Raw genomic sequence first — 13470 nt, 5'->3', positions numbered from 1 at the left:
ATCAGCGTTCTGTTTTAATGTCCATTTCTTTCTGCACAGAGACTTAGAGTAAAGGTAAGTTCTCTTTATGAATATTTCTGGCTTTGGTTTTAAGAGATATTAATCTGTGCTTGTCTGTGTAACCTTCATAGCTTGTAGAAGTTAACATAGCTTTGTAGAAGCTAGCATTCATGTGTTATACGTTTCCATGACTATTATAATGTTGTTACTCTGGAATGACTATCATTTATGCATGAGTAGTTTAAAAAAATTGTCCTGGCTCCTTCTTTCTTCTGTAAATATCCATGTATGGTGATAAAGTTACAAAAAATTAACTATGCCACTCGGCACAAAACTTTGAATGGATTGAAGCAAGAAGGTCTTTATCTTTTCCAAAGAGAGTCAACTTGACCTCTGGAATCATGCTAAATCCTCTGCTCTTAACGCAGGCAATCACGGTGACAATATCATATCCAGATGTTATTGATTTCAGTAACTGCGGATTGGCAGGAAGTCATAGCAAGTATGGGATGAGAGAAACATGGTTTCCAAGAGGGTGGCACCCTCTGTAAATACACGTGTATTTGCAAGCATGGGCAGAAGACATGTGGTCATGCAGTAAAATGGCAACAGTTGCATGGTTTAAGGATGCACAACTTCTGTAAGATGCACTAGGGAAACTAGTATATGCTCATATGGCCCTGCAGTTACTGCAATCGCTCACCTGAAAATAGAACAATATTGCTCCAATTGCAGCTGAATTACTCCTTGCTCTTTTGCACAGACACGCAGCTCCAAAAACTCTCTCCCTCTCTCCCCCTTACCCCCCTTCCCCTCTCTCTCATTCCCTCATTCTCATTCCCTCATTCGCGCTTGATGTTTATTTCAACTTTCTACACTGATTTGGCCGATCAGGAGCCCTGTCACCATGTATGCTCTGTTGCCCCAAACACAAACATTTCCAGAACTTCTGACCCAATTAGTGTCATCGTTCATTATTCCATCATTGACCCAGTGGATGGGATGAATGTCTGAGCCCATCAGGGAGTGGTCTGGTTGGAGGTTGGGAGGTTGGGGTGGGTGAGGAGGAGGCAAAGAGGCAAATGGCAAAGAGGGGGAGGAGAGGAGGGATTTGCAAAGTAACCTAATTCTTATTGCATCCTCAACAAATGCGATTACAATGGAAACTAATTGTTGTTGAGTGTGCTACATCTCCCTTTGGCCCAAATTCCTACTTGCACCAGTTCAGCCTCACCATATTTGTCTGTTGGATCCAAAGTAACCTTATGCAAACTTTACCTTAACATTAAACTACACAAATATTGTTATCTATTTCACCTTTATAACTTTTATTCAACTTTTCACTTAAAAAAAAAATTTATTTATAACATTTAACCTTTTTTGACATCTAAATAAATAAAAACAGCAATGTATCCAAAACCCATTTCTACAACACACAGCAAACAAATAATGAAAGTGAAATATAATACCATTTCCATAATGATATATTGATGTGTCCATTTATTAAATGAAACGTAATTTATAGAGAAAAGTCCAAAAGTGACTCGTAGACCAACATATATGATTTACTGCTTATCGATATTGTTCCCATCACATTTTAGAATTGCTTCCATTAAAATTTTGCACACGTTTTTTAAAAAAATGATCAAAACATGTAAAGATCCATGAAACATACATCTATCACTTAAATGTCGTTTTCACTAGGAAAGAGTATCTTATTTTCATTCATCAATATCCTCTTCTAAAGGACGGTCAGCATCTGATCATATAATGATCACATATACAGGTCACCCTTTCATGGGATTTTGTCTCATATGCAGAGTATGAATAATGACCCCTTTTAATATTCTGCACAATTGCATTGGTCATTATCTATACAAAGCTTCCACCAGCTGAGTGATTCCTTGACCGAAAATTACCAAAGTAAGAGTGACCAAAATCAATCTGCACCAAACTTTATAGATCACACATTTATACCTTGTGTGCTGTTTTATCAACACTCTAAGTCTAAGCCATGCTACAACCATGCTTCAAGTTTTGTTGGAACTTTCACTGATTATAAATACAGATAGAAGTCACAACTTTACCGTCTAGAGAGTTCTTTCACAAAAGAACTCTTGTTTGACAGATGTGGAGTTGAGTCTTTTTTATCTCTTGTGTGTTTGGAAACGTGGCGATGACATCATCCTGCCTTACAGGTTCTCTCTCATGCCAACTTGCTTTTTTGTTTTTAATTTGTTAACCTTAATCCCCTGTTACTGGGATGTGTTTTTTAATGTGTGCGATTACATTTCCAATGATTCACAAATGACTCCGTTGAGTTGCAGGTTTAAACTAGATGGTTTTCATAGAATACTTACCCTGCGCAGTCAACTTGTTGTGAGCCAACTCTTCTGTTTTTGAACATTTTTTTATTTGATCCAATATGGCTGCCAGACCACGTGAGCGATGACATAAATTTATATTCTCTAATATAATTGTTGCATCGATCACGCTCAATACATTTCAAACTGATCAGAATAAGCGTTGTCCCTATAGAATTGTGACGTCATAATTATGGCACCAATGACGTCATCGTTACCAACACCTATTCCCCATATGGAGTTCTTTACAATGAGCCATGTTTCAATTTTTTCCATGCAGGGCTTTTGGAGATACAGAGGTGCAACATTTTTCGGTTTTTCCATGACGGCGCCTGTACCACATGACCTATGACGTCATGATTATCCTTGAAATATTCTAAAGGAGGAGGCGCTCCTATGGTGAAAATTTCATGTTAATCGGACAAACGGTTGCCGAGAAAATGAATTTCTAAAATGCATTAACGCACGGCACACATACTCAGGTGAATGCTTAACCCCACTTTTCGCTTCGCGAACACAGGGTAATAATTGAGTGGAGTTGCATCTTCAGGTTCCTCGGTCTTGAGTTACGAAACATGTGACTCAAATTTTACGAACTCAAGACTGAGTCTCTGACTTCAATGCTACAGGCCTGTTGTTTGGTAACAATAATTGTAGTCTAGCCAGCGAGATGTTAATTAATTATCACCTTCAGGCAAACCTTCATGTCTGAAGCTGAGATCGAGATTGATTTTCACTACAATAGCACATTGAGGAGGAAAATCCATCAACAGCCCTTGAACTGTAAAACATGTCGTGATTGCCAGTATCAACCTGAACTATCTCTGCCTCTGATCGACAAATTGCACAGATTAAATCCATCATTTTCATTGTTGTCCATCAAGACAGTTTTTATTGAGAAGCTTTCTTTCCTGCAGCTAATGTGCTGATGCTTAGCATCTAATTACCTCCACCACCAAAGGTGGAATCGAGGTTATGTTGTCACCCCTGTCTGGCTGTGAACAAGGTATCTCAAAAAGTTGTGGACAGGTTCGGACGAAACTTGGTGGACCGATTGAGTGTGTGACAAGACTGAATCGATTCGATTTTGGTGAAGATGGGAATATGGATTGGGATACCAGAAGGATTAAATTGCTAAGTGATTTTTTTTTTTTTTTTTTTTTTTTTTTTGTATACAAGATCGAGGCTCGTGAAAGAGCGAACATTAATCACACAGAAAGACAAACAGACACATAAAACAAATAACATCGGGAGCGGTAGACAAGATGGGGAGAGAGGGGGAAGGACACAAACACAACATTTGAGAGCAGGGACCGAGAGACATGGAGACATCGAGAGATCTGTGGGAGGGAGAGGGCTTTGGGGGGGAGGCATGTGAAGGGGGGGGAGGCATGTGAAGGGGGGGAGGCATGTGAAGGGGGGGGGGGTGGGAGAGGTATAAACATATGGACACTGCCAGGATTTCCAGGAAATAAGTTGGAATTTCAAACAAGGTGGATCTGGGGTGAATTAGTGGGGGTAGAAAAGATCAAGGTTATGGATGGGGGAAGATAAGAGATGGTGGTGAACAGCTGTTTTAAAGACCTGGAGGGAGGAGAGGGATTTAAGGGAGTGTTGGAGTTTGTTCCACAGGCGGGAGAAAAGAGGAATGAAAGAGTGAAGGTGAGCAGAGAGCCGAGATTTCGGCAGTTTAACCATCAGAGGGTTGCTGGCAGATCTTGTGCGACCTGTAGGAATATTTGGGGGACAGAGCACAGAGAGAGCTGGGGGAGCAAGGCCGAAGAGGAGTCGGTAGAAGACAGAAAGACCCCCAATTGGTGGCACCATTCTTCACCATTGAGGGATCGGGCGAAAAGCGATATATAATATGTTATTTTAAAAAGTTGTGGACGAGTTATGACTAAACTTCGGTTGGTCCGGTGATAAGAAGAAGCCGATTCGAATTTGGTTCAGGTCCGAATCCAGATTCAGAATATCAGTGGGATATAAACGTAAACTGTTCAGCCTGGCAGAGGTATGTGCTCTGCTAAGTGCTATTCTAGTTAAAAAATGTTTTTATTAGTGCTGTTGGTCTCTGAAAGTGTACAAGCAACAAGAAAGAGAAATCAGAGATTGCAAACCATCGCCAGGATGTATTTTCAGTGGTTTTAAAGGCTTTTGGGTTAAAACAAATATGGCGACCGAACCACGTGACCGATGACGTCATCATTATTTTTTTCCCCAAACTAATTTATTCCTAGATTATGCTCAAGAAATTTCATCTTGCTCGGAAGAAGTTTTGTACTTGTCGAATTATGACGTCATAATGGAGGCACCTATGACATCATCATTAACATATTTTATTCTCCATGGGGAGTTCTTTACAATGAGCCATGTCTCAATTTTTTTGTATTCAGCGCTTTCGGAGATATAGAGGTGCGAATTTTTCGGTTTTTCCAAGATGGCGGCCGAACCACGTGACCTATGACGTCATAATTATAAAAAAAATTATACAGTTGGTGTTGCACCTATGGTGAAAATTTCCTGTCAATCGGACCAACGGTTGGAGAGAAAATCATATTTATTCTGTGCGGACAAACAAACAGAGAAACGGACTCAAATGCAATACCCTCTCCTCTGGCGCAGTTATTACTCGGTATTTGGTACAAATTAAGTGGTTAGACATTATATAATGGTAAATAGTTGCCTTAAATTTTATATTTATTACACCAAAAGGGAAGAACTTTGATGGACTCGAACTGCAGGAATACGTAGATCGTGTCTTCACTCCAGCATGCAAATCATTGTTAATATTCAGCTGGTGAGTGTGTACCAAAGTCAAAAATGTTTCCTCAAAACAGCAGCCATAATGATTTAAAAAACCACCCTATGTAAAGAAAACACTTCTCCAGTGTGCTCCTGCCTCCAGACCTACACAAGCCACTCGACAGGTTGTTACATGCTCGTGAAGAAAAACGAAATATGTTCAGACAAGTACGAGCAGAAAAGCTCCTCGTATTGATTGAGCGTGTTTGCTTGAAGACATTCACTATCTTTAATCTTGAAAAGTTTTATGTGAAAGCAGTAAGCCATAATAGCCTGGTGTTGGCTTAGCAGTTAGGGTGTCGGCTTGGGATCCTAGGATCCTGAGTTTGAATCCCGGTCGATCGCTGAATTAACACCAGGGGGGTTGACTCAGCCTGTCATCCTTCCGAAGTCGGCAAATTGAGTACCAGTTCACTGGTAATTCTCTGTGTGTCGCAAGAGCGACTAACAGGCAAGAGCGACTAACAGGGTTGGCGGAAGGAAGGGGAAAACATTGCTTCACAAAAGGGGTCCAGGGTGCCCAAAAAGAGGCCAACCCCTGCTCTCTGGGGAAAAATGGCCTCTAAAGGTGGTTCCATTAAGGCTTAAGCCATAATGAAAATATGTACAATCCCAAAACAGCATGGTCATTTGAAAAATCCCTCCTTTTGTAGACAAATCCAGGCTCATGGAAGAGTGACAGACAGACTGACAGAGAAGCAGCGGCAGAACAGGTGAATGCACCATGGAATGGCAATGGGAGAGTGAAGCAAACATAGTGATCTGCTTAGTAAGAGGAGTGGGTTGGGGAGGGTTAACGAGACTAGAAAGATCACTCCTAGGAATGGAACTTGAAACCCTGGATAGGGAATGGTTGGAATGGAGTGACTCAGGATGGTGGTAACGCAAATGTGAGAGAAAAAAAACGGCATGTGAGAATCAATGTACCACCCATGGGGATGATATGTGAAGGGGGTGAGAATGGGAAAGGATAGGAAAAGATTTGGGAGGAAGGCAGGTTTGCTGTAAGAATTGAGAAGGTATGTTGGAAAGGGAGGGAGAAGGAAGTTCCATGAGGACAATAACGATTAGAAGCAAAGAGTGAGAGAGTGGGTAAGTTGTCGTAAATAGATTTTCATTTTATAATGTAGGTTTACATTTTTTAGTGGAGGCGGGTAGGTGAGTAAAAGCAACAGGGAAAAGGGAGTGTAAGAGAAGGAGTGCAAAGGAGAAAAGAGAGTCTAATGCAAAAGCCGATATTAACTTGCGCATGTGGCCTAAGCAAACACACAAACTCAATAAGAATCCACAAAATATGCATAGGAAGACTCAAGAGCAGGCTGATGGAATAGTAAACAGTGCAGGTGACAAACAACAAGTTAGAAGATGGATATCTGATACGATATTTTTTGCTTTTGAGACGGTTCACTTTGAGCAGAACGAGGCATGTCCACACATGAAGGAACCTTGAACTGGACCAAGATTGATCAGAGGACGATTAAGAAATTACAATATGCACAATGTGAAATAATAATTATACACAACGGTGCTCACAATATTATACACATGCCGGCAAAAAATATATATATATACAGTATATTCAGATTATTCGTTCAACCGTGTCTCCATTGCTTCAATAAGTTACTCATCATCGGCGAATTAGTGACCACATACGTAGGTGTAACTTCAAATGTCGAAACACATATTAGTCACTGGCCACCTGGTCTGAGGTGTACAGGGGGTTGTTCCAGATGCTCGAAGCCACAGTCACGAACGGCTGTCTGCGCAACACGGTTGTTGCGTAATGATGAAGGAGAAGCACGCCTTTGGTCAACATCCCTCAGCGATTGCCCTTAATGGCCTACCGTATTTCATACATGAAGCTGACAGAGTATTGCTTAGGATTACTGTTTTGTGTGAAATATTATAATCAATAAGTAGGATTCTATTAAAATACCAGAAAATCGAGGCAATGAACATGCTGGATGGCTGTTGGGTAAAAAAAAAAAAATCAGTGGTGTTACTTCATTATGCGTCCATTGCGTCTGGGGTACCATGGGTTCTCATCTATAAGCAACTGCAAGCAGAAAATTACCGTCAACTGAAGACCCTTGGAATATGGTTCAATGGAAGTCCCACAACCTTTCTTGTTGGTTGTTCGAAGATCATAGTGGGATTTATACGGGAAAATAAACCCAGTAATGTCCATCTCTCTGGGACAGATTTTTTGAGCAGCCCCGGGAATTGAATCCACATCAGAGGGAGCAATACAACAAAGCAGTAATCACTCCACCAGCAGGATGCTCTGAAATATGGATTTCCATAGGAAATATTTTTCTTGAAAAGCACCAGAATGGAAGTACACAGTCATGTTTCCAATTTCCCCACAAAAAAAGTTCATTCAATTCCCAAACTCTGTAAATAGACAAGATGGAGCACATGCGCATGGACTTATCCTGTTCGTCCATGTTATTCAGTGAAACAATACCATGTCGTTGTATTCATGGCCGTTAAGTAACTCTTACAAGGAAAGGATTCTTAGTTTGACTTTAAGAACCAACAGCAAACATATGTGATGACCAGCTTTAACTCCCCTCCTTTAACATGACCAGCTCCTTTAACATGATGACCAGCTCCTTCAACACTTTAACTTTAACTCCCCAGCTTCTCCCCCCCCCCCCCCCGCTTCCCACGCCTCCTCCCCCCAAGCCCTCTCTCTCCCATACATCTCCCGATGTCCCTGCTCTCAAATGTTGTGTTTGTGTGCTTCCCCTTCTATCCCCATATTGTCTACCGCTCCCTCTTTTTATATATTTTGTTTGTCTGTTTGATTTGTTTGTGAAGTAAATGTTAGCTCTTTCACGAGCCTCGATTCTGTATACAAAAAAAACAAAACACAGCAAACCTGCCCAAAAACCCTCCTTACAGCACAATATTGAGGGATTTTGGAAATTTAAGTACACGTGGATTGTGAACTGGAAAACTATAGAACAAAAGCAACTGTACGAACACACTGCCATGAAAGCAAAAAGGGAATTCCAGAAAGAAATCAACTGAAAAAGTCAGGATTTAAGTGAAAGGCCTTCCACCGTCATCCACAGTAAAGTAGGACTTCATTGTGACACCAGACACAGGAAACGCCTTTAGGTATGGTCACTCTATGTCGAGAGCTCAGACTCGGTCTAAGCACACAGACAGTGATTCCAGGAAATTCATTGTCTGCAGGAATGCTGCTTGGACAGAAAATCTTCCCGGACGTTGTGGCTGAGTGAGTGTGATTAAGGACTTGAATCTCCATGGGAGTGGTGGGGACTTGCAAAATTCTCAATATGAGAAACCCATCATTTAAGGTGTAATTTACTAAAAGCCCATAGCATTTACTCTCTTAATCTCTGGCTGACCACAAGGCCTACGAGATCACATGATACTCCATGTGTCTGAAGCAATAGGAGAACAAAATGACCACACCCTTCTCCAAGTTCTAGTGCTGGCCTTTCGAGACAACTCTACCGACCTCACAAGTGATGATTCACAAAATCCAGGATGGTATAAGACATTTCTGGTTTCAGTGCATCAGAAAGTGCGAGCATTGCATTAACTCAATAAGATAATACAATTGGGGGAAAAATCTGCATAAGGCATTTCATATTCATGTGTGTAGTTCAATATGAGCAAATTCTCAGGATTCATAAATGTACATTCAGTTCAGCATTGTGACCACACTTTGTCCTCAGAGACAGCACTGCCTGTGCCAAAACCTCGTTAAGGCCTCTTTTGGCAAACGCGACAGTCTACCCATTTCCTGTGTTCTTTTCCCCAACTGCAACCTCTATCAACTGTGTACGAGTATATTAGTTGCTAATCTTTCCTCTCTTCGTATTTTTATTCAATTTTCTCATTTACTGTCAACAGCATAATTGTAGTTCTTTCTGGATATTACATTTTATGGTGCATTTCCATCACATGTCATCCCCAATCTTATACTCGCCATTTTTTTTATATGCCCATTAACCCTACCTAACCCAAACCTCTTACTTGCAGGCTCGTGTGTTTCCTGCTTTTTCTCTCTCCTTTTCCTATTCCTTCACATTCCCTTGCTTATTACATCCAACGATGTCCCCATTGCCCCACTTTGGATGCACCGTCATCTCACTCTTCCATGAGCCTAGACCTTGCATAAAATAAATATCATAAAAATAAGAATTAAATTCTCATGTTCTGAAATTGATTTGCTACTTCCATTTGATGAGCCTCAAATCTTAAAATCCCTTTCCACATTTGATTTGTTCACATCTAATTAGTTTCTACCTTTTTATGAACTTCTACCCAATAGAAATCAAAGGAAAAATTTGTTTTTTTTCTCCACTCTAGATGTGACAAGATATCTCTACTTTTAATGAATACTGGCTACATTAACCTTCATTTTGAATACATTTTCAATCAATACAAATGTCAATTTATTACCAACCATGCATTTTTACATGGAAATTCTGCATTGAGGATTAAGAACAAAGTGTTTTTTTTTTTCAAACAATTGCAAACTATCCATTGCATGACGTTGCCAAGGTCATTGCTTTGGCAGTGCCTACTCTCCTTTCAGAGAATGGTCTTAAAAACATTCGGAAAAATCCGTATTGGTTGCTAAATTGCACTTGCGCGCAACTACCTTGAGAACAGTATAGGGCTTTGTTTTGTACACAAGATCTGCCAGCAACCCTCTTCTGGTGAACCTGCCAAAATCAAGACTCTCTGTTCACCTTCACTCTTTCATTCCTCTTTTCTCCCGCCTCTGGAACAAACTCCCTCACTCTCTTCAATCCCACTCCTCCCTCCAGGTCTTTAAAACAACTGTTCACCACCATCTCTTATCTTCCCCCATCCAAAACTTTGATCTTTACTACCCCCGTTAATTCACCCCAGATCCACCTTTTCGAAATACCGACTTCTTTCCTGGAAGTTCTGGCGGTGTTCATTTATTTTTTAACCTCTCCCACTCCCCTCCCCCTTCCCCTGCCCCCTCCCCCAAGCCCTCTCCCTCCCACAGATCTCCCGATGTTCCTGTTCTCTACTGTTGTTGTGCTTGTGTTCTTCCCTCTCTCTCCACATCTTGTCTCCCGCTCCCTTTATTATATTTTTAGTGTCCGTTTATGTTTTTTTTTGTGATTAATGTTAGCTCTTTCACGAGCCTCGATCTTGTATACAAAAAAAAAATTGAATTAAATTAAATAAAAGCTGATACAGAATGCCCAAGAAGACTCGAAGCTGGAATCACTGCCAAAGGCGATTCTACAAAGTAATGACTCAAGGAGTTCAATATTCATATAAATTAGATATTTCTGTATATCATTTTTTATTATTTTGTAAACATTTCTAAAGAAAAAAATCCCACTTTGGAATTATGGGGTATTATGCATAGATCAGTGACAAAAAAACCTATTTAATCCATTTTAAATTCATGCTGAAACACAACAAAATGTGAAAAACGTCAAGGGTTGTGAATACTTCCTGAAGGCACTGTATCTGTATATGTATGTACATATATATATATATATATATATATATACACACACACACACACACACACACACACCACAATCAGTGGCATATAATGGTTGGAGCATCCACTCTGAGTCTAGGAGGTAAATAGTTAAATCCCTGGCCGGGTCAGACCAAAGACTAAAAAAGAGGTACGTGCTGTTTCCTTGCTGGACACTCAACACAGACTCAAAGAGCAAGGACGAACAACTCTAGGAATGCAATGGCAAACCACCCAGCTATTAAAGTAGTTGTATATCTGTTCCCATCTGCTCCATTGTTTATGTGCAAGACCTCACACTCGGTTTGTCGATCAGATCTTCCACGAACCACAAAGTATCATTCCGAAAAAAACCCCCCAGCTTCAACGTTTGTTAGTAAAGTGTTATTTAAGCCTACACTCTCTCTAACAAGGTCTCACAAAAGAATTTACCTGTATTTTCGGTTTGTACAGAAATTAGGTCATTGGCAACACAGAATGTGTACGTGCTAACAGACATTGAGATTTGTTTCAGATAACTTCACAACAATTTTGTTCATGTAGAATCAGAGTTGTAATGTTTGGAAATTAGAAAAGCATCATATATTGCAACCAAACCCACTATGGTATACTGTCCAAGAACAGGCATCCGTGGACTGGTAGCGAAAAGAAAAGTACTGTGTTATAAAGTAAAAAAAGGAAAGAAGTAAGATCTATAAACAATTGCCTTTGCCCAGACATGATATACAAGGGCTTCTGGATCATGCAGGATGCCCGCACTGTTTGTACAGCCGAAGGCTTCGGGCGAGGCTGGGCAAGCGTGGAATGGGGCCGCTCATGCCATGTTCCCATGTTCCAAGACTTTTGGCATCACAAGGAGCGCATTCCAGACACTCTTCCAAACCGCAATAGCTTCCAGCATCAGAGGAAGACTTCAAGAAAAACACTTCGAGAAGGGCACGCATCCCGATGCAAAGGCAAAAAAGTTTTGAAGTTTAGAACCTTTTGACACGACGAGTCTGTTGTTGCATTTCCCTTATTTTTGCGATGAAAATCACAAATAGTTATCATTCGTAAACATCGTGGTTCAAGCACGTACCTTCTGCACCTCTTTCTGGGAAAGTTCGGCTCTTCGTTTGTTAACGTTTCCTCCAAACACACTTCGCAAGGGAGAGAGATGCCACAGCGACCACCTGCCCTATGTTTTTCTCGACTCCTCCAACCGCCTGCCCCACCCGCGATTTTCATGTGTACCCTTTGGGCGGTGCCTTCCTCTGGCTCTCACCCAAACAGAGTCTCCCACTCCCTCGCTTCCATCTTCCTTCTCAGTCATATAAATTCACTTTCCCCAATCCCATAGGAATAAGTAATAGGTACAATTCCCCCAATACGTGTATACCATATATATATATATATATATATATATCTATATGTGTTTATAAATATATATATATATATATATATATATATGTGTGTTTATAAATTTATATATATATATATATATATATATATATATGTATATATATATATATATATATATATATATATATATATATATATATATATATATATATATATATATATATATATGTGTGTTTATAAATTTATATATATATATTACACTATTAAATCTATATGTGTAAATGTGTATATGTGTTTATAAATTTATATATATATATACACTAAAGTTTACTAGAGGTAAAACGATTGGGAAAAACTATAGTTTTATCGATGAAACTATGGAAGTGTAAAGATTTTGTATTAGAAAAATAAAATTATATATATATATCTATATGTGTTTATAAATTTATATATATATATATACACGATTAAATCTATATGTGTAAATGTGTATATGTGTTTATAAATTTATATATATATATACACTAAAGTTTACTAGAGGTAAAACGATTGGGAAAAACTATAGTTTTATCGATGAAACTATGGAAGTGTAAAGATTTAGTATTAGAAAAATAAAATTATATATATATATATATTTTTTTTAATATATTGTTACGGGTCGCGGACAAGATGTTACTTTGGGCCGAGCGGATGGTCAACCGCGACCGTTACAGGATCCCCGATTAGCCCGACTCCCCCAACGTTGACCAATCGCGCCACAGGTATTCAATCGGGAAACCTCTAAAGCGACCGAATGTAAAGAGGAAGAGAGAGAGGACAGAGTACGGAGGAATAACAGGATTTATTATACACACAAGCAAAAAGAAGGAGCGATCAAAGTTATTTACAAGCAATGGATGGAAGAAGCAGTTACACAGTGAATCGTTAGCTTATACTATTCAATTTACTTAACCCCAGGACAACGATTAGGACAGACGACGTTCACACTTACACGGGGGAAATTGCAGGCAGGAATGGCGGAGGTGGGTTGCTGGAGAGGGAGGCAGGGTCAGGTCCCTGCAACCGGCAGGGCTGGAGGTAGCAGCTCCCAATTCTTCGCGTTTTTGGTGGGAAAACCCTCGGTCACGTCGACGCTGCTGATGCTGTGGACGTCACACGCTGGCTCGGTCACACCTGCTCCTCTCCTTCTGGTGGAGCCGTCTCCCTCCTCTCAGCGCGTCTCTCCAAAGCTTGTTTCATCTCCAAGTACCTCTCCTTTTTGGTTTGGAGCGTCTCTCATCTCTCATCTCACAGCTCACAGCTCATCTCTCCTCTCATCTCCTCTCTCATCTCCCGAAGCAGTCCCTTCCAGTCGCTTTTATTACTCGGGTCGGAATCAAGCCGCCGGCTGCGAGGGCACGCCTACCGGGTCGCTCACCGCGGTGCTGGTTGGCTGTTAGGGCTGTC

At 40.4% G+C, this 13470-nt stretch overlaps 1 protein-coding gene across 2 annotated transcripts in view; it reads right to left on the bottom strand.

Annotated features, from left to right (window-relative positions):
- Positions 1-11904, bottom strand: part of LOC137439020 (neuroblast differentiation-associated protein AHNAK) — a 138283-nt gene extending 126379 nt beyond the window's left edge. For both annotated transcript variants that reach the window (XM_078786190.1, XM_078786195.1), the window contains exon 1: positions 11762-11904. The gene's annotated coding sequence lies outside the window, so the exon portion shown is untranslated. The remainder of the gene's footprint in view (positions 1-11761) is intronic.
- Between the last annotated feature and the right edge of the window lie 1566 nt (positions 11905-13470).

This window comes from Myxine glutinosa, chromosome 1 (assembly GCF_964187855.1).
Source record: "Myxine glutinosa chromosome 1, kmMyxGlut1.1, whole genome shotgun sequence".
Lineage (NCBI taxonomy): Eukaryota > Metazoa > Chordata > Myxini > Myxiniformes > Myxinidae > Myxine > Myxine glutinosa.
This window is presented reverse-complemented; position numbering and strand designations above follow the sequence as displayed.